This window comes from Geotrypetes seraphini, chromosome 1 (assembly GCF_902459505.1).
Source record: "Geotrypetes seraphini chromosome 1, aGeoSer1.1, whole genome shotgun sequence".
Taxonomy (NCBI): domain Eukaryota; kingdom Metazoa; phylum Chordata; class Amphibia; order Gymnophiona; family Dermophiidae; genus Geotrypetes; species Geotrypetes seraphini.
Genome location: NC_047084.1, coordinates 312201109 through 312213433, shown reverse-complemented (window position 1 = coordinate 312213433; position 12325 = coordinate 312201109).

Here is a 12325-nt window from a genome sequence, read left to right as displayed (position 1 = left end):
GACCCAACACAGCTATGTTTTGGCAAATAGCTGGGGTCCTAGCATTAAAGTATCATTAAATAAATAAATACATATAAATAAATTGTTCCAAAGAACTTCAAAAATTTAGATGTAGAAAATATACATATAAAAACATCATAATTCAAATACTGTACTTTAGAAAGCAATAAAAGGACATACTGAATAAACTAAATAGACATACATAATCTCAGGGAAAAAATTTCTAAAATGACTTCAATACATATACATAGAAGTTTCTTAATTATACTATCACATATATGGAGAAAATATATCTAATACATACTGCTTGTCCTGGATCGGTAACATGGAATATTGCTACTCGGGTTTTGGCCAGGTGCTAGTGACCTGGATTAGCCACCGTGGGCTTGATGGACCATTGGTCTGACCCAGAAAGGCTATTCTTATGTTCTTAATACTGCTACACCATTTAAAACAGAATTTAAAACTGAACGTCTGTACTAGAAGGAACCACATCAAAGTAAATATTTCTAATGCTATTATTACTGTAGACCAGTGTCTCGCAAACTTTTCGAGCCGGGGCACACTAAACCTAGTGTCCCCGGCTCAAGACACCGGGCATTGCGCTGGTGTCGGTGTGGTGACATCAGCGCACCACAGTCAGCGCATGCACAAAGGCCCTTCAAACGGGCCTTGCACCAAGAGAAGGGCCGGCAGAGAGAACATAAGAACATAAGCAGTGCCTCCGCCGGGTCAGACCATAGGTCCATCCTGCCCAGCAGTCCGCTCTCGCGGCGGCCCAAACAGATCACGACCTGTCTGAATAACCAGAAGGGGCCCCCTTGCCACCTTGGTTTCCCATTGAAGTCCTATCTTCCCATCGAAGTCCTAATCCTCCGGTCTTGCACATTCACGACTTGGTTGGGTTTCCATACTTATTACCTGGTTAGCTTTCTATACTTGTGTTACATCCCAGCACCTCTCTCAGTATCCTACGATCCCTTTATCCCTCAGGAATCCGTCCAATCCCTGTTTGAATCCCTGTACTGTACTCTGCCTGATCACTTCCTCCGGTAGCGCATTCCAAGTGTCCACGACCCTTTGGATGAAAAAAAACTTCCTTGCATTTGTTTTGAACCTATCTCCCTTCAGTTTCTCCGAATGCCCCCTCATGAAGAGGTGTCTGGAGATTGCTTACAGGACGTGCTTCTCTTCGCAAGAGCCATGTACTGTAGATAGCCAGCGCCGGCACCTCTCCTCTTCCTCAGTGTACCGCAGCACACCTGAACTCTCAGGAGGCACACAGTTTGCAATACACTGCTGTGGACTGACCGATTAAGGTAAATGTATGTTTAATGCATACCTGTAACTCTATGACTATAACCAAACTCTGATTCTCAATAAAACTGTGATCCTGTACTCCTGATTTATCAAATTGGTCACTCCCATTTTTTTTTCTCAATTATTTCAAATCAGAGCTTACAAAATTACTACAAAAAGCATATTCAAGTAATGTTTTATTGCACCTTATACTAACATAATTATTTTTAAGGAGAAGGTTTTATTACATCACTAATAACAAAACTGATGGGGATTAAAAAAGAAGGGACAGACTTCATTTCTTAAACTTAGGGAACAAGGTTGTTATTAAAAGGGAAAAAATAACCTGACTTCTTAAACTTAGAGAACATCCCCTCTTGACCTGAGAATTGCAAGAATGGTATGAGAGAGAAAATATATCTCATTTCTAAAACTTAGAAAACATCTCATCTTAAACTTAAATATATATATTTATATATATATATATATATATATATATATATACTAGTCTTATAGCCCGTTACATTAACGGGTGCTAGAATATATGTGTGTGTGTCTCTCTTTATTTCTTGTTCTCTCTCTCTCTCCTTAGCTGCTTTCTGTCTTTCTTTTTCCTTGGCTGTCCATCACCACCCCTTGCCTGCTCCCCCTGTCCATTCTCCCTTCCTTTTACCTCCCCTGTGCCCACCACCACCCCTTCACAGCTCTCCTTATGCAGCAGCAGCCCTTCTCCCTTTGTTTTAGCTGCCCCCTGTCCAGCAGCACCTTCCTTCTCCCCCTGTCCAACATTAGGCCTCCGTTCCTTTTTCTTCACCCACCCCCCTGTCCATCAGCACCTCTTTCCTTCTCCCTCTGTCCATCAGTAGATGTCCCTTCCTTTTTCTCCCCCCCCTCCTCCTTCTTATCCCTATGATACAGTTACCTTGCTCTGCCCCTGATCAGAGGTTCCCGACAGCCGCCCAGTTGCACCCATTTGAAAAGTTCCCTCTGCGGCATCCCGCACCCCTCCTGTCGCGACTCCCGCTGTCTTTCTTTCTGTCTGTCTCTGTCCCTGGCCCCCTTTGTTATATCTCCCTGCACCTGTGTCTTTCTTCTTCTCTTTCTGTCTCCCTTCCTCCCTCTGTCTGTGTGTCCAAAGCAGCATTCCCTTCCCCTCCATTTCCCTCCCCCACACAAGTTCCCTGTGCACCTGCCCCTGTGTCTTTTTTCTTGTCTTTCTGTCTCCCTTCCTCCCTTTGTCTGTGTCCAAAGCAGCATTCCCTCCCCCTCAATTTCCCTCCCCCCACACCAGTTTCCTGTGCAGCAGCATTATTGTTTCCTCTACCCCCTTTCCCTTCCCATAGTCGCGACTAAAAACGCGGGCCCGAGTCCTTTGCCGGCGGCCCCCCCTTCCCTTCCCTTCCCGCGGGTCCGAGTACACATGGCGATTCAAGCAACGTGTCCACCAGTCTTTACACGCTGCTTCGGGTCCTTCTACTGTCCTGATTTACTCTGGCACGTCCGGAGCAAATCAGGTTAGTAGAAGGGCCCGAAGCAGCGTGTGACACGCTGCTTAAATCGCCAGTCGGGGCCACGGTAAGGGAAGAAGGGGGGGGCGGCGGAAATCTTCTTCTACCTTGCCTCTCCTCCACCGTCGGGAGTCAGCGCCAGGAACTTTAACAGCTGGTGGTTCCTCTTTGAAACTGTGACGCCGCTGTAGCCGGGAGACGACGGAGAGGGCAGGGGGGTGAGCCGCGCATGCGCACTTCCTAGCTACAGCTCACAGAAAACGGACCCACGCTTAGAAAGTGCGCATGCGCGGCTTACCGTTTTATTATATTAGATATATATAGATATATAGATATATATATCAGCGTATCTAAGGGACTCACTAAACTCAGTTGTTCATGGTCTTCTGCTAACTCCCAATGCAGCAGCCAAATTTCCTGCGAGCAAACTCCCTCCTGATGAAGCAAATGGCGAAACTCGAATCGAGGGACCGGGTTTTGGTCAGTTTCTGGAGTTTATAACACACTGGATTTTTCACTAACAGTGGAAGCTGCATGGAGAAATCTGCCTCATTTTCAGATAAGTAATATGCTTACCTGTTATTGTTAGTATTTAAAAGTAGACATTTTAGGACTAGCTGCTGTTATGATGGTTCCCAATCAGCTACCACTGCTCACAAGATTATTAGAGCACTTTGGTAAGTGGATCTGAGCACAGCACTTATATCAGTAATAGTGTAATTGATTGAAATTAAATTATTTCAGACATATATATATATTGGATACAGCCTATGTACAAACAGTAAACCGAATTATAAGCACAGGAAAGCTTAAATAACATACAGTACTCCATATTTAGTTTGATTCTACAAAAGTAAAGGAAAAAGCTATAGATGCAAGGATGTATGGATGTACTGTATATGAAGCCAGTACTACCTTAGGGAACACTGCAGTAAACTTCATATAAAAAGGCCTGGGTATACATCTCATGTACACCACACCAATAGCTCTTATGCCTGCAGGTGTATAGTGGGATTTTGGTGGGTCTTGGAAGACTCGCATATTCAACCATAAGTGTAGTAGTTAGAGCGACCAAGATGGTAAAGGGGATGGAGCTCCTCTTGTATGAGGAAAGATTAAAACGGTTAGGGCTCTTCAGCTTGGAAAAGAGACGGCTGAGAGGAGATATGATTGAAGTCTACAAAATCCTGAATGGAGTAGAATGGGTACAAGTGGATCGATTTTTCACTCCGTCAAAAATACTTTTAAAACCAATAGGAGGAAAAAATTTTTCACTCGGAAAATAGTTAAGCTCTGGAACGCATTGCCAGAGGATGTAGTAAGAGCGGATAGCGTAGCTGGTTTTAAGAAAGGTTTGGACAAGTTCCTGGAGGAAAAGTCCATAGTCTGTTATTGAGAAAGACATGGGGGAAGCCACTGCTTGCCCTGTATCGGTAGCATGAAATATTGCTACTCCTTCGGTTTTGGCCAGGCACTAGTGACCTGGATTGGCCACCGTGAGAACAGGCTATTGGGCTTGATGGACCATTTGTCTGACCCAGTAAGGCTATTCTTATGAGTGCCATCTCTATGGGTCACTACACTACCCATAAGGCTACTCATGGAACATTATTGCTGCATTACTAGGACTAACCATAACATTGGAAGCTATCATACAGGAAGTTATGTACTGTTTCATTCACATCTTTGGGTGGTGGGAGAAGTCAGTGACCATTGGGGAGTGTGTGGGGGTCATACCTTCTTCCCTCAAGTGGTCATCTGGTCAGTTTGGGCATCTTTTTTGCACTTATTCATTGTTAAAACAGGTCTAGCCCCAAACATCCAAACTGTGCCCTGCACGTTTTCTAAAATGTTCAAAAAATGTCCAAATCGTAAGCCTGCCCTAGTCCCACCCAAACCATGCCTCCAACATTCCCCCTTCAGATTTATGTGCACTGCAGACAACCACCATAGAAATCTGTCTACAAAATGAGTTTTGAAAATAGTGACTTGGAAGGGTTTGGTGAAAAAAAGTCCATCTGACCCTGTATGCCACTTTTTGGACATTTTTCTTTTTTGCAAATGAGACCAATAATGAACAAAGGTGGGACTAAAATCTGAGTCCTTATTTAAACCTGTCAGACTCATTTGTATTTAATTCCAAAATGTAGCATTGTTCCTCTTTTAATAACCATTTGTAAGAGTTGCCACTTCTCTAGTTAATATTGATTACTTTAAGAACGCAATTTAACAAAAGTATGGCCTTTGTGTTCAACTAATGATGCTGTCAAAATAGCTCTGTAATCTATTGGGATTTATTAACCGCCTTTATGAAGAGATTCACCCAAGGCAGTGTAGAGCAAGTATAATTCAACATAAAACTTACAATTTTATTAACAGCATAACAGTAGTTGAAAGACCAAATATAAACATAGATACAATGAATGAGGTAAAGTCAAAATCAGTACTGTATATTGAAACATAATAATAGGACTACCATGAACCAATCTCAAAAATGTACTTAACAGCACTGAAATTCAAATATGAGAAATATACATAGTAAAAGGGAATCATAATACTTATGAAGCATCTAATAAGTACAAATCAGAATATTCATATAACAAAGATATGACACTAATGCTTTTCTATAATACAGCTTATTCTATACCCAAGGGGTCAAATGCAGATGTTAGATGGAGACAAGATGGGTGGTACAGCGTGCATTGAGATAAACAGATGGGAAGCTAAATTCAAGGCAAATTGTTTATACAGTTAAGGTGTAAGGAAATGATTTAGTTAGTGTGTGTGTGTGGCAAGCTAGTCCTGGTGCAGAAAGAGTATATAGTCCATGACCCTATGTATTAAAGGCTTGAGTGAAGAGCCAGGCTTTCACCTGCTTACTGAAGTAGGGGTAGTCTGGAGCTAGACTTAGTTCCTTTAGGAGTAAATTCTAGAGCATGGGGGCTATTCTTGAGAAGGCTCAGTGGCAGGTATCACATCATTTCTTTTGATGAGGGGACAGATAGCAATGCTCCTTGACGGTGTATAAAGAGTTATCTTGTTCTTTAAGTACTACTACAACTCTTGAATTGTTGTCATCCTTGTCTTACAGCCTCTTTTACAAAGCATCTGCGCTGCGCTAACGGCCCTGAAGCCCATAGGGATTTAAAGGGCTTCGGGACTGTTGCCGCGCGGCTTTTAAAAGAGGCCATTAATTTTTATTTGTTTTACTCATATAAAGCATACTATAGGGGCAGGGTGTGTTATTGCAATCTGAGAATTGTCTAATTTTAAGCATTTTTCTCTTATGTGGTGGAGCTGTTACTGCATAGAAAACAGCAGCCAGGTTGGGTTGTATGTTATAATAAACTGCATTTCTCTTCATTCTGTATCAGCTTGGTATGTTTCATCACTACATAATGTTCTACATTAATAATATACCTTAATCTTCTTAGATCATGAGCACTGAACTAAAACTTGTACAGTATTTGGATTTATAGTTAAATTTAAGGAAAGAAAAAGACCTAATTTTCTAAGGTTTACGCATTGTCTCATCAGTCAAAAAACCTGAATGCAGAACAGTAGAGGCTAAAACTGCAGGTGAAACTTACCAACTGGTTTCAGCCTAACCTGAAAACTAAAGTTTGGTTGTGTGAATGTGAACCAATGAGGCCCACTGAGGATTGTCAGAGCTTGCAGTCAGCAGCCCTCTGCTAAACCCACAGGGGATCATTACCCTTCAGTTCCAGAAACTACAAACACATGCTGACAACTGGGAGAGCCATTTTAACAAGTCTGGCATATTTTGGTTCTCAAGTCAATGCAGATGTAATTAAATATCTTCTGAGACAGAAACTTTGTGAGAACATTTGAAAAAAATCATGATTACCAGCCTATTATGCTTATCCAAATGGTGTACAAGACGAGAGTAGCATTGAGATGTTTCTCATTTTGTATTTCATTATAAAACTGATTAAGAACAAGCATAATAGATTTTTACTAAAATAAGATAATGGAGTCCAGACACTGGTCAACCTCTTCACAAAAACTGAGGGCACAAACTGTACCACTGTGACCAGAGGTGATTGACAGTGACCCCTCAGTGACCAGAGGCCAGAAATGACCCCAAAGTGACTAGAGGCAACCGAAGACTGGAAGAGCCCCAGGACTGCAACTCAAACCAATGGGAAGAATTGCCCAAAAAGAGGATTCAACCATCCACAGAGCCTGGAAATTCTTTAGAATCACCCAAATTGTATCCAAGCCAGAATAAAAATAATAATGAAAGACCATATTTTACCTGAAAGCAAGATAGTATCTGCACATATGGGCCTCACCTACTGACAACTAGGCACAGTACTTTTACAATGGCTGACTTTGTGCCACTTTTGGAGAGAAAGCTGATGTCATATCGCCACAGAGAGGCTAATGCCTAAGGAGGTTATCATCCCAAATTTACAGGCTTAAATTCCTGCTAAACATTTGTATCAAAAGCATTTATTTGGAGCCCTCTATTTACCATATAAACTACTTCATTACTTGCAATTATATTACACAAATATGTAGAATAGTTCCCTCCCCTAGACTACCTCACAATCCCTTCAGGTCTAGTGGTATAGTCAGGGCAAGAGTGAACCTGTCACTCTTGCCCTTATCAGCTGTACTCTCAAAATGACTGCTGTGACTTCTTATGGCAGTCTCACGAGATTGCCACTAAAGGTAACAGCAGCCATTTTGAGAGCAGAACGAGCATGGACAGAAGCGATGGGATCACTGTTGCCCTGTTGGATTGTAAGATAGGTCTGAATGGAGCATCTACTGGGGGGAAGGCTACTCCTGTTTAGAGAAGAGGGGGAAGGAGGAAGAAGGAGTAAAGCATAATTTTTTTTCTTCCACTGACAACATATAGTCCAACTTCCCATTGCAGTCCATCCTAACAAAATTGGTTCCGAAGCTCAGCTCAAAAACTCTTGAGTCCAATCACATAACCTAAATGTATGTGCCACCATGATCTGCTATTCTATTTTTAAGTTTAAGCCACTAGGATCTTCAGTAAATAATTAAAATATTCAATGCTGCATTTCAATCCTCTCTATGGTTCATGACTAGAACATGATCCAGAATACAAAAATTTCAAAATGGAAAAGGAATGATTATATGGTCTCTTCTTTGATGCTGCAAACAGCTCTGATGCTCACTTGTAGTTTAACTGGGCTTGTCTGCCCAGTACATATCATTGGGCAGGGATATATAATGTATTACATATCTGTTAACTATCTGTGAAGGATCCATTGAGCACATAAGTGAAAAAAACCAGACTATAAAGGAAGAGCTGCGAGAGTATTTTTTGTGATTGTTGACTCAATAAATATATATCCTAAATGCTAGTTGATTTTTATATTTTATTCTTACTATTTTATATACACCTATTATTGCTTAATTTACACCACAAATATGAATTTTTTTATTGTTGACAAGTGCCTTAATTTGTACAATGTGCTAGGTACACCTCCACCCAGGTCATAAAACTTAGGACTCCTTTTACAAAGATGCGCTAGCGTTTTTAGCGCATGCACCGGATTAGTGCACGCTACCCGAAAAACTACCGTCTGCTCAAGAGCAGGTGGTAGCGGCTAGTGCGCATGGCATTTTAGTGTGCATTATTCCGTGCGATAAGGCCCTAACGTACCTTTGTAAAAGGAGCCCTTAGACCATGAATTTGAATCATCGCACAATTGTATTCCCACCTAATAGAGATTAAGCAGTACCCTGGCAATCAAAAAGGTTGTTACTTATCTGAAGTGCTTATCTGTTCGGTTAATGTGCTATGTTGCAGTCTAATTCACGTCCTTAACTAGTGTGTTTATTCCCCAAATTGTGAAAAGTTTGCATTGATAAAAACTTCCTACAGTCAGCTCAAGATGTTTCAACTTGTGTGCTCACTCGCTTACTCTCCTTTCCAGCGGAGTTTTGCTAATGTCTTCAGGGAGAACAAATGTGTACCAGAGCTGTTTGTCCATTAATCATTTCTATAGCTGTGTGCCTCACTCAGGCAAATCAAAAGTGTGATTCAATGCCTGACTTGGCTCACATTGATCAGTTAACATTTATTTTCAGATTTGTGAACAACAATGGTAAAGCTGTAGAACAATTTATTTGGACTTATTAATCGCCTATATGAAGAGATTCACTCAAGGCAGTGTACATCAATTGTATAATTCCAGCCAATCTACAGCCATATTGGAGAAAGGTTGGCAGTGGCACACTGTATAGAGTTGATGGTATAAGATTTGAGGATAGATCTACAAAACTGCCACGACCAGATGTACGATAATGCTATGTCTGGAACCTACAATGGTTTGCAAGCAATGTTCCCTCTAAGCTGCATGTGCAGCCGGCACACTGGGACCTCCCACCCTACTCTGCTGCTGCTTTCCCGAACTAGCAGCAGCAAACAAATTCAGCCATTGCAGAACCTTCCAGCACCTACCCGTGGCTGCCAATCTACCCCCTCTGACATCACTTCCTTATTCCTGGGCAGAGTCATTAGCCGCAAGTAAGTGCAGAAAGGTAGCATGATTTAAAAGTTTACTGCTTCTGATTCAGGAAAGCAGCAGTGAGAGGCAGGAAGATGGGTGGAAGTGGGATGGAGGGAGAGAGGAGAGGACAGGATACTGGATAGAAGGGTGGAGGAATAGAGAAGGGGCAGGGTACCAATTGTAAGTAGGGTCAAAAGAGAAGGTGGCAGGATACTGGATAAAAGTGAGGTAGAGGGAAAGGGGCAGATGCTGATGGAAGTAGGGTAGATGGAGAGACGGGAGCAGATGCTGGATGGAAGTGGGGTAGAGGGAGAGAGAAGGGGGCAGATGCTGAAGGAAGTGGGGTGGAGGGAGAGAGAAAAGGGGCAGGCACTAGATGGAAGTGGGGAGGGGAGCGAGGGAGCAGACACTGGATGGAAGTAAGTAGGAAAAAAGGAAGATGTTGAATGGAAGGGGAGAGTATGGCGAAGTGGTTAAAGCTACAGCCTCAGCACCCTGCTCCTTGTAACCCTGGGCAAGTCACTTAATCCTCCCAATGCCACAGGTACATTAGATAGATTTTGAGCCCACCAGGACAGACAGGGAAAACTGCTTGAGTAACTGAATAAATGCATGTAAACCGTTCTGGGCTCCCCTGGGAAAATGGTATGGAAAACTGAATAAATAAATAAGTGGGGAGGAGAGGGCTCAGACACTGGAAGGAAGGGGGTAGAGAAAGAAGGCACATGCTGAATGGAAGGAAGGGATAACAAAAAATACATGCTGGATGGGGGGAAGAGGATAGTTAGATGCTTAGAGGAATGAGGGAAAGAGGTGACAAGCTGTAGATAGACACAGTGAAACTAGGGAAATTGAGGACTGGATAGTAAGAATTTAATCTAGGTAGAGGCAGAAAAATAAATTGAAGAAAGCTGAAAGGAGGAGGAGAGAAAAACAACAAACAGAAATCCTGGCAAGAGAGTTAAGAGAAAACGAGGAAAGCAGAGACCAGAGACTGGAACTAATTAGGGAAAAAAAGCAAAGATAGAAAAAATAATTTTATTTTTCATTTAAGATATAAGTAGTGTGGTAGCTGTTTTAATATTAACATTAATAAATCAAAGTAGAAAATGAAGTGTTATATTTTTATTGGTTGAACTAATTTTAATACTTTTAAATTAATTTTTAGAGATCAAAACTACCTCAGGTCAGAACAGGATACCATAACAGCACTAACTGTACTAACCCGAGGAAGTGTTTTAGCCTTTGAAAATGTATTTAGTCCAATAAAATGGTATTATATTTTCCATTTCTTGTTTTATTTGTATTTGTTAGTTTATAATGTAGAGATTGGAATATGTCAGTTTACATCTGCAATCTTTATATTTTGCAAAGTACAAGGGGAAATGCATCATAGTTTCTCTAGTGTTGCACTATATGCAGAGTCTGGCTTCTTGGTTCAGTTTAATTTTAATTTCTATTTTTAGTTTTTGGTTACTTTTTCTATACTGGGTGAGGGTCTGTGTTCTGCATGTGTGAAAGAGACATGGCTTTCTATTAGCATTGACTGCAGGATTAATCTGTACTAATCCAGCTTGTTTAGTTTTCCAATCAGTGTACTGATGTTCTAGTGCAGTTTCCCATGAACTTTGTTGAGCTGTGGCACACTAAACACATCTGGAAGTGTGCCAACATCGATGTGATGATGTCACACATGTGTGTGATGCCATCATGTCGACGCATGTGCAAATGGGCCCTGAACTGCCAGTGGGGGGTGCCGGCAGGGAAGACGCATGGAGACGACAGGCGCTGATGCCGGCTGATTGCCTACAGGACATGCCTCTCGCTGCGAAAGGCACATCCTGTAGGCAGTCAGCTGGTGCCTCTCCTGCTCCCCAGCATCTCGCAGCACACCTCAAATCTAGTGCCCAATGTAGTGCTGTCTTTTCCAAAGTAGGTCCCTGTCGTATGATTTTTGGAAGTTACTGTTATGGTATGACATATGTAGTTGTTTGAACAATCAACTTGCCTCAAAACAACTACAGTATAGCAGGAGAGGCAAGGGAGGAGTCCAATCAGCCAAGGAAAACAGTCTTTATTTGAATAAAGACTGTTTTCCTTGGTTGATTGGACTCCTCCCTTGCCTCTCCTGCTGTACTATATGTAGTTGTTTGACATATATAGTTGTTTTGTATTACTTCACATTATGCCTCATATTGGATTGGATTTACACCAAACCTTTCTCAGTAATAACTCAAGTTAAGTTCAGGTACAGAAGATATTTTTCTGTCCCTGGAGGTAGGGTTGGTTTTAGACATGCTAGGACCCAGGGCAGAAGATGGCCGGCCCCTCTTCTACCTGCCCCCTTCCCAATTTCCCCATGTACCATTACTACCATATATGTATAAAACAAATTTAAATGACTTCTTCACACACAATACACAGACAGACCTTCACCAAATACAGAGCAATGGATCACAAATTAGAAATAGAAATATGAATACCAAAATTGAACTGGAAACCCCAAAATGTTAAACTCAGCAAGTACTTCATTTTGTACTAAACACAATCAGTGGCATAACCATGAGGGAGGGATGAGCTTCCCAGTTTGAGCTTAGACCCCCTCAAAATGAACATCTCCTTTGCTGTAGCTAGTGGGATCCTCAAGCCCTACCAGCTGATGACCACCTCCTTAGGTCCAGCAACCAAAATTTTCCAAGTTCTGCAGCTCACAGTTCCAAGTTCTGCTGCCTCCACCCACCCCACCCCTTCAGCTTTCATGCATGCATGAAAGCAGTGGCAGCTTGAGGATATGGCCACTAGCTGCAAAGCTTGGAGACTTCTGGTTGTCAGACTGGAGGAGGAGGAGGACTTCAGTTGGCAGGACTAGGGGATCCCTACTAGAGAATGATATGGTGACAAAATTCATCACCGTTCCCGTCCCCGCGGGAAATAATCCCATGTCATTTTCTAGTGTCTATTTCAACCTCAGTCCTTCTACACCAGCATTCTTCAAAGCAA